Here is a 15528-nt window from a genome sequence, read left to right as displayed (position 1 = left end):
GTTTATCATTTCGTTTTTTTTAGCAAAAGCCAGAAGTGGATTCAAAAGGAATGGGAAATATAAGAGAAGAATTTCTCCTTCCTGCTGGATCCTCTTCTGACTTTGGCTAAAAAATCCTGTCATGTGAAAGTGGCTTAAAAGTGAGATTCTCCCTATTTTGCATTTATTCCTGGTCTGTCATGCCACAGCGTGCACTACAGAAAAAGCTGGGTAGGACAATTACTACTTCTTCTCTGAGCCCAAAATTATGGTAGCAATTGTATTTGTAAACTCTGTTTGTGTTACCTAAAGGGAAAAAAAAGAATATTTTATGTAGTTGTAAGGTGACCGGTTCTCTTTAAGATCAGTATTTGTGTTTCAGGAATTGCCCATTTTGACTTTTATTCAATCTGAACAAAATGAAATAAAATTGGTTTTGTTATATTCAAGTGTAGTATATTTTTGTATTAAAATAATGTAGTCTACAACTTTTTGTTTTCCTTGCATTTGTTTATTTTCTTCTTCTAAGGGGTCATTCAGACGAGCGTATATGTAGTCCGTGTGACGGCCGTTAAAACAACGTCCGTCACACGGACTCATGTACTTCAATGGGATGGTTCACACCACCTGTTAAGGATCTGACAGGCACAGCTTCTGTATCTACGCCCATGGGTAATTAGTCTGCACCTGCTTCTATGTCTGTGAGACTGACTCCATCTTCCACCACTCAGGATGGCAGGCTTAGGAGTGGGAGAGCCTATCACAGCCTGGCCAGACGGAGCTAGCTCCCGCCCTCTGTCTATTTATACCTGCCTTTCCTGTTCCTTCTTGCTTGTGATTCTTCTCGTTTGGTTTCCTGGCCCTGCTGCAGCTTCTTGAACTATTTGACCTTGCTTCATACTGACCCTGGCTTACTGACTACTCGCCTGCTCTGCGTTTGGGTACCTCGTACACTCCTGGTTTGACTCGGCTTGTTCACTACTCTCCTGCTCTGCGTTTGGTACCTCGTATACTCCTGGTTTGACTCGGCTTGTTTACCACTCTTGTTGCTCATGGTGTTGCCGTGGGCAACTGCCCCTTTTCCCTGGCTTCTGTGTACCCTTGTCTGTTTGTCTGTCGTGCACTTATTGAGCGTAGGGACCGTCGCCCAGTTGTACCCCGTCGCCTAGGGCGGGTCGTTGCAAGTAGGCAGGGACTGAGTGGCGGGTAGATTAGGGCTCATTTGTCTGTTTCCTTACCCCCATCATTACACCACCGTTGTTTCAACGGAGCGTGTGAAGGGTCTGTGAAAAAATAGGACATGTCCTATTTTTCTGTATGTCACACATCCCTCCGTTGACTCTAGTCTATGGAGTATTCAGGACAACGCGCCCCACATGGGTGCAGTTTTTCACCTCCGAGGTTCACTACACTGAATGTAGCCTTAAACTTTCTACTTTACTGGCCACTTACCATTATAGATATTTGTGGCAGATTACTGCAGTGTGTAAATACTTCAATATGGAGAAATTAAAGTGAAGCTTTACATTTGTAGCTATTGTAACATAATATATTTGGGAGGTAAGAGATGTATTTTAGGATTTTGAGTTTTTTCTTGAAATAGAGGATTTCAGCTATTGGAAAATCTCATTTCTGCCCTCAAAGAGTTGTCTGTAGAATATAGCACAGTGGATAAGTCGTCTTGGCTAGCGTGTGATCGAGTCCAGTATGATGCGGCCAGTTTTCTAGTATAAAACAAGAATGCTTAAGATGTCTTGATGATCAAGATGATCATTGTCATGTGGCTGTAAATTGTCAAGCTGCAATAAACCGTTCAACAATAAGGTAAAATGTATAGACTGCACTAAAAGAAGTGCATAAATGACAAGAAAAAGCAATCCAATAATATAGCTATGTTGGTATTGTATGTAATGCTGGAAAACTGTCTTTCATTGAAGCATACAGCACTCTCAACTCTTTTTTTTTTTTTTTTTTTTTTTAATTTTTAAAAATTTTTTTTCCTAATTTTAGTCATCGATTTAGTGTTACAATTTGGCATGTTGCTACATATGAGTTTGTATTCAGAATCCTTTGTGACTTGTTCATAATGTGAGGTATTATATTGTTGCCTGTGTGACCTATTTTTGCTATCTTTGTATTGTCCTTTTAAGACACTGCCATGGTAATCTAAGTGGATTAGCTAAATCCAAATCCTGGTGGTCGGCAATTTCTTCTGGAAATCTTTCTGCTTTGTCTATATTTTCTTAATCCTTCTTTTTTTTTTTTTTTTTAAAATGTTGTTTAGAAAAGTAATATTGGAACGTTGCAGTGTCTGCTGACATACTCTGAAGTACACAACCAGCATAATTTACAGTAGTTTGTGGATGTTTTATACATCCGATACAAAAACCAAATTGAAACAAAATAGCTGAACAATTGGGATTGGTAATGGACTTGGAGGCTTGTTCCATAGATAATCCTAGGATAACGTTATCTGAAAAATAAGCTGTCAACGATAATACTTCTATATAAAAAGGTGTATTCGTGACATATTTTTGAATCCTATTACAAAAGTTGCAGCAGAAATAAATGGGTTAGACTAAAGATTATTAGGTGGGGTAATGCCTTGCGTTGCATTATTATTATATTATTTTGTTACTATCCTCAAACGATTTCGATTTTTATCATTTCATGGGTTTTGCCACAGTGTTTTACTGCAGAGGACAATTTGTAGTGTGCACTTTGCATTGAGGCCCGTTCACACACCACCATTATTCTTGGGCCAACGATAGATGATCGGTTGTTCGACAAATTGTGGCCGATGGAGATTTTGATCCATACGGTCCTCACAGCTGACTGATGCGGGGGGGGGGGGGGGTATATTCCTTTCCCCCAGGACAGGAGCGTCATTGTTGTCTAGAAACTGCTCTTGCGAGAGTCGTGTACTAGGCAGCAATGCCATGTGTAAATGTTGCTACAAACCATCAAAGATGAACTGTGAACCGCTTTTCCTTCATTCGCACTTTCCAGTTATCGTTACAATCTCGTGGAAACTGGCAAATTATGACAATAATTGTCGAGTGTGAACGGACCTTTACTGACAACTTCGGTTTCGGTGGGAAAAACATGCTGTAGTGAAAACCTCATGCGTGGGTTTTATATTGATACAGTTATCGGGTAGTGGAGGTGTTAGGGCTAGTTCACATTGTGTTTTTTGCAGGAGGAAAATTCCTCCTGCAAAATCTGCTCCAGGTGTTTTTTGCACAGTGGTTTGACAAAACACTCGTCGAGGCGTTTTTTTTTCCTTCTCCCACTGATTGAAATGGGGTTTTGGAGGCGGAAACCGCCTCAAGATAGGTCATGTCACTTCTTTTTACCGCGGGGCGGTTTTTCCGATCGCGGTAAAAAACCGCCTCCGACTCCCATCGAAATCAATGATGGCCATTTTCAGGCTTTTTTAGACTATTTTTGAGGAGCGGTTTCCGCGCCAAAAAACTCTGTGTGAACAGGGCCTTATGCAGTCCTGCCTTTTCATGTTTACGATATTTGTATACAAACTTATAATGTTTATTATTTGTGTCTAATGGCAGCCTAATTCCCTGTCAACACTGAGGTTTTTTTACACGTTTTTTGCCACGGAAACCATGGCAAAAACCTCTGCAAAAAAACGGTTGAAATTGCCTCCCATTGTTTTCAATGGGAGGTGGAGGCGTTTTTTTTTCTTCCCGCGAGCAGAAAAAAGCAAATGGTTTTTCCCCTTGCCTGTTGAAGAAATAGGTAAAAAACGCGTCAAAAAACGCCAGTTGTACAAAACTTCTTCAAAAAAAACAGAGCTTATTTTTCCAGGCAGAATTTTCTGCCTACAAAAAACTCAGTGTGAACATAAGGCTCTATTCACACGACACAGTCCGAGTTTCGGCCGATAAAAACGGCCATTATGGTACGTTTTGCATTTGTTCCATTTTGGGCCGTGTTTTTTAACGGACGATTTTGACCTGTTTTGCATCTGGTTTTTTTCCGTGTCGATTTTAAAAAGGGATGAATTTCATTTGTACATTTTTTGCCACACACTTCCCTCTGTAAATGCCATACACTGCCCTCTGTAGATACTGCCCTCTGTAGATACTGCCACACACTGCCCTCTGTAGATACTGCCATGGCCCCCCTGTAGGTAGTGCCACACAGCCCCCCTTGTAGGTAGTGCCACACAGCCCCCCTTGTAGGTAGTGCCACACAGCCCCCCTTGTAGGTAGTGCCACACAGCCCCCCTTGTAGGTAGTGCCACACAGCCCCCCTTGTAGGTAGTGCCACACAGCCCCCCTTGTAGGTAGTGCCACACAGCCCCCCTTGTAGGTAGTGCCACACAGCCCCCCCTTGTAGGTAGTGCCACACAGCCCCCCTTGTAGGTAGTGCCACACAGCCCCCCTTGTAGGTAGTGCCACACAGCCCCCCTTGTAGGTAGTGCCACACAGCCCCCCTTGTAGGTAGTGCCACACAGCCCCCCTTGTAGGTAGTGCCACACAGCCCCCCTTGTAGGTAGTGCCACACAGCCCCCCTTGTAGGTAGTGCCACACAGCCCCCCTTGTAGGTAGTGCCACACAGCCCCCCTTGTAGGTAGTGCCACACAGCCCCCCTTGTAGGTAGTGCCACACAGCCCCCCTTGTAGGTAGTGCCACACAGCCCCCCTTGTAGGTAGTGCCACACAGCCCCCCTTGTAGGTAGTGCCACACAGCCCCCCTTGTAGGTAGTGCCACACAGCCCCCCTTGTAGGTAGTGCCACACAGCCCCCCTTGTAGGTAGTGCCACACAGCCCCCCTTGTAGGTAGTGCCACACAGCCCCCCTTGTAGGTAGTGCCACACAGCCCCCCTTGTAGGTAGTGCCACACAGCCCCCCTTGTAGGTAGTGCCACACAGCCCCCCTTGTAGGTAGTGCCACACAGCCCCCCTTGTAGGTAGTGCCACACAGCCCCCCTTGTAGGTAGTGCCACACAGCCCCCCTTGTAGGTTGTGCCACACAGCCCCCCTTGTAGGTTGTGCCACACAGCCCCCCTTGTAGGTTGTGCCACACAGCCCCCCTTGTAGGTAGTGCCACACAGCCCCCCTTGTAGGTAGTGCCACACAGCCCCCCTTGTAGGTAGTGCCACACAGCCCCCCTTGTAGGTAGTGCCACACAGCCCCCCTTGTAGGTAGTGCCACACAGCCCCCCTAGTAGGTAGTGCCACACAGCCCCCCCTAGTAGGTAGTGCCACACAGCGCCCCCTAGTAGGTAGTGCCACACAGCGCCCCCTAGTAGGTAATGCCACACAACCCCCCTAGTAGGTAATGCCACACAGCCCCCCCTAGTAGGTAATGCCACACATCTTCCCTAGTCGGTAATGCCACACAGCCCCCCCTAGTAGGTAATGCCACACAGCCCCCTGTAGGTAGTTCTACACAGTACCCTTTTACATAACCTCCCCATATATGGCACCCCCTAGCTTCCTGTAGATCGCACCAATGTAGGGGACCGTCTGACTTCAATGTCCATATATGGAGAGTGAACTCAGGGACTTCTCCTGGATCGGAATGACCGGCCACAGCGCCGGGGATTCCACTTCAGAAGTCCCTGACGTCACGGTGTCCATATATGGAGAGTGAAGTCAGGGACTTCTCTTGGAGCGGAAACACCGGCCACAGCGCCGGGGATTCAGTTTCAGGAGTAGGGGACCGCGGCAGGAGAAGTCCCTGACGTGACTGTCCATATATAGATCGTGAAGTTAGGGACTTCTCCTGGAGTGGAATCCCCGGCCACAGCTTCGGCAATGCTGTGGCCGGGTATTGGGGATTCCGCTCCTACAGGGAGCAAAAAAATAATACCCCCCTCCTCACATGCACTTTGCATTGTGAGATGGAGAATTGAGCGAACAAGCGTCAGAAAGCTCGGCCGTCACTCGGATCACATCCAAGTGACAGCCGTGCTTTACACGGCCCCAAAGAGCCATTGGAAGCCATGCGGCCGGGAGAACGGCCAAAAATAGGGCATGCTTCATTTTCTGATGGCCCAGTCTACCGGGCCGTCAAAATATCGGCCGTTTGAATAGACCCATTTGGAGTCTATTGCTCCTACTGCGGCCGTTTTCTACAAATATATTATACAGAGAATCTGTGATGCAGGGATTACTTTGTATATGGCTGACTACACAAATGAGCCAAGTCCAGCATAAGATTGGGAATGTGTAAGTCATTTTAGAATTCGTGTTCAATGTATATATTTGCATTCAAACTATCCTTTGCTCATATTTATTTAGTAGCGCAAAAGCAGTAGTTTCAGGCCTCGGATACATTAACAAGTATAGACTTTAGCATAATATTTCATTACTGCTGTTAGCACTTAAAAGAATCATTACTAAAACAGGAGGAATTATACGTCAAGAGGATGTTGTTATTTTGAGTATTATGCTCAGCCATAAGCGTATTTGCCTGAAGAGATAGTGGATTATAAAGTGTCACTGTCTTTCATGATGGAGCTCTTAAACACTTTAATGATCTTGTACATACCAGAAGAGAGCGCACATTCTAACAAGGGTTGATAATGATTCAATAATGAACAATTTGCCACAGAAAGATGCATTTCCATATTCATTTAGTTATTTTTGAAGTGTGCTGTGCATGCAGCTAAGCTATTATGTAGCTTCTCTCGTGTTTCCAACTAATGAATTCCAGAATGATCCTGTTGATTCAGAGGCATAGAGATAGGGACTTTGCTTTTAGCCAAGATGAAAAACGTGCAATCCGTTGGCACAAGGGTAAGCAATTAGCATCAAACAGATTATTATAAGGACATCCTACTATAAAAGTCCTTTTGAGATTTGACCATAGCTGTGATTTTCTGTAAGTGGCACTATTTAGAGTTCACATCCTTTTCTGTCGTCTTTTGTAGATTAATTATGGTTCTTTTAAACATAATAGATATTCCCATACAGTACAAGCGGATTTTATCCCTCTGAGCGTTTCAGCTAGATCATTGGTACTGGATTCTCATCAAACTTGCACGTTGTCGTAAACCTATTTAGTGGTATTAACATTAAGATGTAAATGTATAAAAATCATTTCCCCCCCCCCTTCACCATACACACATATTTTTATTGTTTATAGTTTTATTGCTTATACTTTGAAATATCAGTATAGTTGGATCAATATCAGACAAAACACTGCACTGAGATAACCGGGCCGTTCACATCTGGGTTCCGTTTTTCTGCTCCATCGTAGGAGCAGAACAACGAGAATACCGAAAGCTCGGGATCCGCTGCAAGACTGAAACCAATGGCGCCCAATGGAACTGGTTGACTTGAATAGGTTCCATCGTCATGGTTTATGTCATTTTGTCAGGCATAATAGCACAGGATTCTGCACTATTTTGTCCGGCAGTAACAAAATCTGGGAAGAAAGATACTAACTGAGCCTCCAACGCAGCTGTGAACATCCCCTTCGACAACAACACATTGATGATGTTTAACTATGTGCTCCTGAATGCTCTCTACCTTCAGGCTGGATTCACACGACCATGTTACGTCCGTAATGGACGGAACGTATTTCGGCCGGAAGACCCGGACCGAACATACTGCAGGGAGCCGGGCTCCTAGCATCATAGTTATGTACGATGCTAGGAGTCCCTGCCTCGCTGCCGGACAACTGTCCCGTACTGTAATCATTTTTTCAGTACGGGACAGTTGTCCGGCAGCGAGGCAGGGACTCCTAGCATCGTACATAACTATGATGCTTGGAGCCCGGCTCCCTGCAGTATGTTCGGTCCGGGTCTTCCGGCCGAAATACGTTCCGTCCATTACGGACGTAACATGGTCGTGTGAATCCAGCCTCAAAGGTGAATGTGTTCTGTATTTCTATAAGGGTCAGTTCACACGTTGCATAAATTCTGCGGTTTTTCCACAACGGAGTTCGTTGCAGAGAATCCACAGAAAATACTGTAGCAGAAAAGTGGATGAGATAAAACAAATCTCGTCCACACGTTGCGTAAATACTGAGCGTAAAAAAAACGCTCCGATGTACCTGCGGTGCAGAATTTTATTCCGCAGCATGTCAATTGTACTTGCGTAAACGCTGCTTATTTGTTGCAGTTTTCCCCATTGAATTCAATGGGGAGGTAAAATCCGCAACAAATAGCAGTTGTTGCATTTTTTGCGGCGGATTCGCAGCGATCCTGACGCAAAAAACGCAACCAAAAAAAAAAAGTTGCATACTTACCCAGAAGTCGGTGTTCCTTCTTCCAGCGCAACCTCCTGGGATGACGTTTCATCCCATGTCAACGCTGCAGCCAATCACAGGCTGTAGCGGTGGTCACTTGGGATGAAACGTCCTCTCAGGAGGCAGACCTGGGTGACCTGGGATGACTGCCGCTGCAGCAGTCTCCTGGGATGAAACTTTTTCCACCTGGAATTCCCTGCGGCGCACAGGACGGTTACACTGCGTGCTTTTATGCAGCGTATCCGTCCCATGTGAACTTAGCCTTATTGTCCATATTACGACTGCACGACCTGGGCCACATTCTGTTCTGCAGAACTGAACTTAGACCACCATAGGGTCCTAATCTAAGTTCAGTAGAACTGCAGTGTGTGCCAGCCGCAATATAGATGTTAAAACGTGGCCCTAGTACACCCATTTTTATTAATCCATCATCCACAGGGTTCTGTGCAGGATTAAAATAACTTTAACTTTATGTATATGTATCTAACAACAAAAAATAGGGCAATATTGATTTGTGTGCAATTCTTTTTTTATAATATATATTCTGTTTGCTTCCTTTAAGCATTCTTTACCCATTTCATTTAAAAAATTTTTTTTTTCCCCCTAAATGCCCAAATGGAATGCTCTGCTGTTGATGTTGCCTGTTCAGACATGCTGAGTGAGAACAAATGCATCAAGAAGTCGGCTATCTGCAATGCCAGAAGGAGTAATTATTGTGGCTGACATATAAATAGACTTGCCATTTTTGATGATGTTTAATTAAACTAAATATTTTAATCTTTCTTGTTTGATGAAGCTAAGGTGATGTCTTTGTTGCTTACTGTGGTAGTCAGAAGTTGGAGGTTTTTCTTTTTGAGACTTAAAGGGTTTGTCCAAGAGTTGAATAAATTAATCTAGCTGCAGGAAATGTTATAAAATTGAAAAAACAAACATTACTTACCTGTTAAATCCCCTGCCACTTCAGTGCCGATACTGTGGTGGTCCCTGCCAGCGTTTGTTTATTTTCCAGGATCGATGATGTGCCGTACATCCATGTGACCACTGCAGCCAATCACTGGTTTCACAGTATTGTGCCATACGTTATCATTGCCGCTGAGGCCAGTGATTTGCTGTAGCGATCACGTGGATGCACGGCACGTCTTCAATACAGGAATATAAATAAGGACCAAATGGGACCACCGCAATACCAATGCTGGAACAACTTAAAGGGGATTTAACCCCGTAAGGACACGGCCAATCTTCGTTTTTTTCATTTGTTTTTTTCCTCCCCGCCTTCCATATGCCATAGCTTTTTTAATTTTTTTGTCGACATAGCCATATGAGGGCTTTTTTTTTTTTAGCTGGAACAGTTGTAGTGTTTCGTGGCACTCTATAATATACTGGGAAGCTGAAAAAAAATTATTTGTTGGGTTTACATCTTCAAACGCTTGTGATGAGCACCAGGAGCAGAACTAGTGCTACTGAACCCTGCACGATTCTGCCATGATCTTCTTGCCACTGGAAGTACTCTTTCTAAAAATTGGGAGCAACAGCCAGCAACGTACTTAAAAACAAATTCCTTAAAAAAGGCCTGATCTCCCCTGATGATTCTGAAGACTGGAGGAAACGCGTTGGGAGAAAAAAAACTCTTGAAGTGAGTGAAGACGGAATTCCCTTTAAAATCCAATATAAATCATCGGTGAGAACATCTACAGGAACGGGTAGGAGGGTTACTATATATAACCCCAAAACAAAACTACTGTTCTAAATGGTGATGCAGATGTATGGGAGTCCTGCCAATAACAGAGACTATACAAACTCCACTTGTTTTTTTCATGCAGCAGCTTGTGGCAATATAGCTCACCTTATAGCAAAGGCAGTCAACATAAAGCTACATTTTCAGACTGATATACTATATGTATGTATCTTCCATACGCAGAAGAGATAAAAACCAATACATTCATGAATCTTTGTTCAAACATGCATGTATTTTATGTATTTCTAATTCTTTGTACTTAAAGAAAAAAAAAATTCTAACCGCTTTAGTAAAAGTTACATTTTATCACAAAACTCCAGCTTTGCTCCATTGATTTATGTTGAGTGAAATGGTCAAAAAATATTTGCTAAAAAAATTAAATTGTTTTGTGTCGTCCTATTCTGAGCCATAACATTTTTATTTTTCCGTCAATTTAGCAATGTGTGGGCTTATTTTTTGAGGGGCGAGCTGCAGTTTTTACCAATACCATTTTGGGGTACATGCGACTTTTTGATCACTTTTTATTCCATTTTTTTGTATTGCTAAGGCAACCAGAAAACCGCAATTTGCGTTTGTTATATATATATTATTTTTTTTTATTCATTTTTTTTTTACGCCGTTTACCGAGCGGGTTAAACAACGCTATATTGTGATAGTTTGGACTTTTACGGATGTGGCGATACCAGATATGTTAACTTTTAAAAAAAATAACGTTGCTTTAGGGAAAAAAGGGTAAAGGTATTCGTTTTTTTAATGTTGAAAAAAAAAATAATTTTACTTTCTTACTTTTTTTTTTTTTATTAGTCCCCCTAGGGGACTTAACCAGCGATCTTTGGATCTCTTGCATGATATACTGCAATACTAATAGTATTTCAGTATATCACTATACTAAGGCCTCATGCACACGAACGTAAAAACGCCCGTAATTACGGGCCCATAGACTTCTATTGGCCACGGGTACCTTCCTGTATGCTTACTTGTTGTTTGCTTGGCTGTTTTCATAATCTCGATTAATCAGAATGGAGAGAGACGCTCGCATTCCCCTATTCACTAGCCTGGAATTCGCACCAGGTGAAGCAGGGGTTGGGTGACCCATCCCAGATCTGGGACCTGCATCTATTAGACATTTTATCGTATATCCAGTGGATATGCCATAAAAGTCTTAAGTTGGGAATACCCCTTTAATAGGGGAAGTAATGTTTTGTGTTTTTTTTTTTTCGTTTTTAAAAAAAAACCATTTTCTGTAGCTACTTTAATGACGACCCCCTTTAAAGGGACCCTAACACTAGATTTAAGGGTACTAAACCACCAGCATGATGTTATACTGCTGGGAAATAGCGTCCTAAACATGACCTTCTCTAACTCTCCGTTTTAGTTTAAAAAAAAGTTATAATACAGCGTGCACTGTGTAAACTACCAGCGAAGAGTCCTGCGATAAGTCCATTGGCTTCTTTCACATGCTGAGTACCCAGATGAAGCCCAGGCCATCTCTGGAAACTTACATATAGCACACACATTTATTATAACTTTTTTAGACCAATTTCTAAAACAGACCGTTTTAAGAGGGGCATGTTTAGGACACTATTCCCCAGCAATATAACAACAAGTTCTCTTTAACAAAGTTGTGACGTTTTTCTTCTTCCTCACTGTTCTATTGGTGACACCTCAGCTACAGCTGAACATTCAGTTGTTTCTTGACTAGTTGTCATGTGTTTTAAGCAGGTACACTTTTTTTTTCTATTATGTATCTACTTTTATTGGTTTTTGCAATTTAGACCTAAAAATTATTTTCTCCTAAACCCGTTGACATGAATAAACAGTAGCAGCACTCATTGTTAACAAAAAGACTTGCTTTATACCATTCTAATTGAAATGCAGTGCCATGGGCCAGGGAGTGCTTTTATAAGGTTTTTTGTTTGTAGGGAAAAATACAATTCAATTGGTCGGTAAGAGATTTTAGTATGTAACTTCGGCTTTGTTCACATCTGTGTTGGAGGCTCTGTTAGGGGCCTCAGTCACAGATTCCATCTTATTTTATGGACTAAATAGTGCAACATGCAGAGCTGTTTTGATAGAAACCTGATGGAATCCATTGAAGTCATTGGACTCCGTCACGCACATTTGGTTTTAGTCATGCGAAGGAACCGGCACATCTGTTTTTATAATCCTGGTCAATCGCTAGGATATTTCATAATGTTCTGATCGTTGAGATCCAACCTCTGGGACACCTGCAGATTCTGAGAATGAAGGGACCGAGGTCCCTTCAGTATTTTACCAACGCTCCTGACCACCCGCTGTGTAGAGAACTGCAGCATAGCTCCATTCAAGTCAATCGGGTTGTGTTTGTATTTCCCTGAAAAGCAGATGGCCCGGTCGGTTGCTGTGCAGGGAAGAACTGTAAAGGGGCCAAAGCATTGACCTTCAGTCTAAGGTGTTTCGGCAGTTGGATCCCCGCCGATCAGAAAGTGATGGCGTTTTCTAGCGATATGCCATCACTTTCTATGGGAAAGCCCCTTTAAAATTTGTGGTGCTTGAGCTTTATGAACAGCTGCTCAAATAATGTGGCGGTAAGTTCTTGTACAGGATGTCTCCTCGGTTATCAATATAATGCTGTTGTGGCACATGAACAGGAAAATGCTAGAGCAGTTTATTTACTGGCTGGCTCCTTTATATTCATCATGTGAATGTAGTCTGCTAACTTGTCATTGAGCATTTTAAAGGGTAACTTTTCTATTAAAATTGATATTTGGGCAGAACTTTGTAGTCTCCCATGTCATTGACTACAATCTTGTGGCCAAGGCTTCGCGTATCTCCCCCAGTTCTGCAGGCATAGTTGATCTTTAAAGATTGTCACCGTAAAATTAAGCGCTCTTGATAATGCAAATGCTAGCCACGTTTACATTTATAAGACATTGCTGTCTAGGGAAAAGTTCTCGAGCCATTGGTATGTAACAATGACTCTTTGACCAGCAGGGAATGGTTTTCTTTATGCCAGCTGTTTGGACCCTACTGATGCAAATCTCCATCAGATCTCCGGCCACAATTTCTCAAAAATCATAGATTGTTCGCCAGTCATTTAAAAATCATGGTGTGTTAATGGGTCCTAACTCTCTCCATGGTGTCCTCGCCTTTCAGCAGTGATAGTTCTCCCTTCTACTTTTTCTTTATACGTGTAATATATATTACTGTGTATTACCAGCATATCACCTGTGCGGTTGTGTTATCATTGTGCTATAACAAATTGTTTGGTGCTAGCCAGGGGTCATTGCTGTTGGTCCCTGGCATGTACGTCCTAGATCTTGGTTGTCTCATGCACACTCTTAAGGTTTTGTTAAACCTTTGTATTTTTGGTTTTGCCAAACAGCAGAATTGGATTTCAATTAAGGGAAGAACAAAAAACCTTTGGGTATAAGCCAGGGATCTCAAACTCGGCCGGGTAAATGGGCCACACATAGAAAAAAATTGAAGTTGACGGGCCGCATTACTTTGAAATTTGATAAAATACTAATTTATTGTTAATCAATTCATTATTTGAATTACTATAACTATACTAAATTACATTACTATAATGCTACATTACTATAACAATACTACATTACTATAATAATACCGCTAGATTCAATTTTACTGGAAATTTGTGAGTTTAATCCACGTGCTTATTTTAAACAATCCTGTTTTCCAGTTTAAGTGTCGCTAAATGCAGTCTGGCTGCTCAGTTGGCAGCATTTGGCAGACACCAGAATTTCAAGATTGGGCAGCCCCTTTTTAGATAGTGCCACAGTGCCCTCTGTAGATACTTCCACACACCCCATAGATAATTCCCCAGTGCCCATTGTAGATAATTCCCCAGTGCCCATTGTAGATAATTCCCCAGTGCCCATTGTAGATAATTCCCCAGTGCCCATTGTAGATAATTCCCCAGTTCCCTCTGTAGATAATTACCCAGTGCCCTCTATAGGGAGTGCCACACACACCCCTTTGTAGGGAGTGCCACACACACCCCTTTTTTAGGGAGTGCCACACACACCCCTTTTGTAGGGAGTGCCCCACACACCCCTTTGTAGGGAGGGCCCCACACACCCCTTTGTAGGGAGGGCCCCACACACCCCTTTGTAGGGAGTGCCCCACACACCCCTTTGTAGGGAGTGCCCCACACACCCCTTTGTAGGGAGTGCCCCACACACACCTTTGTAGGGAGGGCCCCACACACCCCTTTGTAGAAAGGGCCCCACACACCCCTTTGTAGAGAGAGAGTGCAACACACATATCCCCCTATAGATAGCTCCATTGCGGCACTTTGGCCGGGGATTTGTCTCCTGGAGGAGCCCCTGACGTCATTGTCCATATATGGACAGTTACGTGAGAGGCCTCGTCTATCAGCAGAATCCCGACCAGTGTGTCTGCAACTCGCTGGCCGGTCATTCCAGTCCAGGAGGAGCCACTGATGTTCTTGTCCATATATACGGCCTGGGGATTCCACTCCTAGAGGAAGCCCCAATGAAGCTATCTATAGAGAGAGCAGTATATCGCTGTCCACAGAGCGGGGTGTGTGGGGTGGCACTATCTACAGGGGGGGTGTGCGGTGCTGCTGCTCCTCCTTCGGACTGCTCTCCGCTCTCCCGCTGCCAGCGGGCCGTGGATGACCGCTTCAGGGGCTGTGTGTTTGAGACCTCTGGTATTAGCCAACAAGAAACTATGTTTGAAAACAGGTGGGATGTTTGACAGCTAAATTGTCCAGTGATGGTAGAATGTCTTCTGCAGGTGTGAATTGGTCTACTGTAAGTCTTGCATAGACTTCTATGAAGTTTGAGATTTTTCTTAAGTGTGAAATGTTATCTTGGAATAAAGATAAAAGTTTCCTCTAGTAATATGTAGTTTTTTTTACAGCATGTGAGCTTTGTAAACTACTGAAATGGATTATGCTCCTGATAAAATGACCGTTACAATTTATTTTGTTTGTTCACACGCCCATACTTTCACCTGTATAGGAAATGAAAATATATTTTTCTTAAATTTTTTTTTTCTTTCTTGTTCTTGCCCACAGAATACTCTTAATTCCACTAACTTCAAAATCTAGCACTCATCTGGCTTTCATTTTACTTTCATAAAAGCTAATGGGTTTCAAGAAATTAAATTATACAGTCATTTAGTGGCAGCGCTAAGTGCATGGCATTTTATCCCCCCTTGGGTCTCCATACTCCTGAGCATGTGTAGAATTTGTCCTTTCCTTATTCTGCTTTGACTAAACTTGCATCTTCACTACAAGCTGCTTCAGGGATACATTTATTGTGGGTATTTTACCTCCATGCTAGAGAGGGACGAAAATGATAAAAGTTATATTGCTGCTGAGCTGTATTCTATATATTCTCCTATGCCTTTTCTTACACTTAAATCTACTGTCAGAAATGCAAATTCATTATGATATGCTACAACTATCCCTGCAGTATATTAACCCCTTCGTGACCAGCCTATTTAATAACCAAGCTTTTTTTTTGTTTTTCCATCGTCTCATTCAAAGAGCTATAACTTTTTTTTATAGCTGTATAAGGTCTTGTTTTTTTGCGGGACAAGTTGTATTTTTTTTAATAACACCA

General features: G+C 42.9%; 1 protein-coding gene across 3 annotated transcripts in view; it reads left to right on the top strand.

Annotated features, from left to right (window-relative positions):
- TCF12 (transcription factor 12) overlaps window positions 1-15528 on the top strand; it is a 187194-nt gene that overhangs the window by 71809 nt on the left and 99857 nt on the right. The window lies entirely within an intron of this gene.

This window comes from Rhinoderma darwinii, chromosome 3 (assembly GCF_050947455.1).
Source record: "Rhinoderma darwinii isolate aRhiDar2 chromosome 3, aRhiDar2.hap1, whole genome shotgun sequence".
NCBI lineage: Eukaryota > Metazoa > Chordata > Amphibia > Anura > Rhinodermatidae > Rhinoderma > Rhinoderma darwinii.
Note: the sequence above shows the minus strand (reverse complement) of the source record. Positions and strands in the feature narration are given on the sequence as shown.